Source organism: Tasmannia lanceolata, unplaced genomic scaffold (genome assembly GCF_043159265.1).
Source record: "Tasmannia lanceolata isolate RefF3 unplaced genomic scaffold, GAP_Taslan_0.1 ptg000003l, whole genome shotgun sequence".
NCBI lineage: Eukaryota > Viridiplantae > Streptophyta > Magnoliopsida > Canellales > Winteraceae > Tasmannia > Tasmannia lanceolata.
In genome coordinates, this window is record NW_027518680.1 from 8,980,746 (window position 1) to 8,982,240 (window position 1,495).

Below are 1,495 nucleotides of genomic sequence, written 5' to 3' on the forward strand. Positions count from 1 at the left end.
AATCGTTTTAAAATCATTTTACGAAATCATTTCGTTTTCACAGAGCAATCGTGGGGCAACTTATGTGAAAGAGATGGAAAGGCTTTCCCTCAAAGAATCTCTTCTTCTTGCCTGTGAGTAGTTTTTCTCATTTTATTTTCTTCTTCTTATTTTTATTGTTTGTTTGATTAGGGTTTTTTTTAATATTGAGAATTGATAGGGTTTTGAGAGTTTTAGCTGAATTTCTTGAATCCTGCTATAAATTGAATTGGAAACAATGCTTGTGTACACTCAAATCCAATTCAAGGTGGAAAATGGTTTCATCCATTATTAGAAACTATTTGCAAACAATAAAGCAAGCTTAAACAACAAACAATATTGTTATATTGTGCTTCCTTTTATTAATTAAATTCATTGCCATTAAAAAAAAATAAAACAATATTGGAGCTCTGCTTGTTCTTTTCTTTTTATCTAGAAAAAAAATGATGTAGAAAATAGTTAGTGTTTATCTCGAGTTACATTTTTTACAAGGTAGTTCTCATGTATGTTCTTGAATTACTGGTGGGCACTTACAACATTTGTGTAATTAAATTAAAATAATATGTTTGTATGTAGAATAGGAATAGGAATTTGGAATTTAGGAATTTGGAATTCCATGTTTTTATGTGGAATAGGAATTTGGAATTTGGAATTTAGAAAATTTGAAATAGCTAGGATTCATCTTGAATTCCATTTCTTTTTACATTATTTCATTGGGCTCCCCATCACGTAAAGGGCGAACTATATAATAGGGGCTCGCTTCGCTTTGAAAGCCTAGCTCGCAGCGTTGCTATATTAGTATTTGTTTTTCAGCATAGCTATATTAGTACTGTTTTTTCAGCATACTAACCTAAGAAGGGCGCCTGTAAATGCTTCTATACTAATTAGGAAATTTATGGTGCTAGCGTTAGGCATTCTTTTTCAGTTGGCCAAGTTACTGATAACCGAGGAACGAGTAAAGAATCCAGTTTGCCCAGATGACACTAAAACCTATGGACGTGGCATTTTCGGGGAGTAGCCCACTTCTCCAAAAACTTTCTGTCACATACATTAAAGGAGACGTTGAAAGGTTACTGAAACACCAGAAACGGGAACTACCTGAGCTAATGATAGAGGCAAGAACGCCTTTTCTTTTCTTTTCATGTTTTTTTGGAAAATTTGAAATAGCTAGTATTTATCTTGAATTCCGTTTCATTTTACATAATTTCATGAACATTTGGTGGTGATGGTTTCAACTGCTTGATCATGGTAAGTGAATGCATTATCTTCTTCTTTATGCAAAAGGCATGGTTTCAAAAATGTAGAGAAAGGTAGGGTTTATATTAAACTTAATGAGCTGTTTCACTCGTCTACTTCTTATAGATTCTTTGGAGCATAGATAATGCTGAATGGACACTTTTTAGTCCACAAACTGTTCATTGTTCCTTAACTCAACTCAACTAAGCCTTTGTCCCAAACTAGTTGGGGTCGGCTAATG

General features: G+C 33.4%; 1 long non-coding RNA gene across 1 annotated transcript; it reads left to right on the forward strand.

The window, feature by feature from the left end:
- LOC143860985 (uncharacterized) lies at positions 1-1,242 on the forward strand. Its single transcript, XR_013239848.1, has 2 exons — positions 1-113; positions 924-1,242. It is a non-coding gene; the product is annotated as an uncharacterized LOC143860985 (long non-coding RNA).
- Positions 1,243-1,495: the final 253 nt, after the last annotated feature.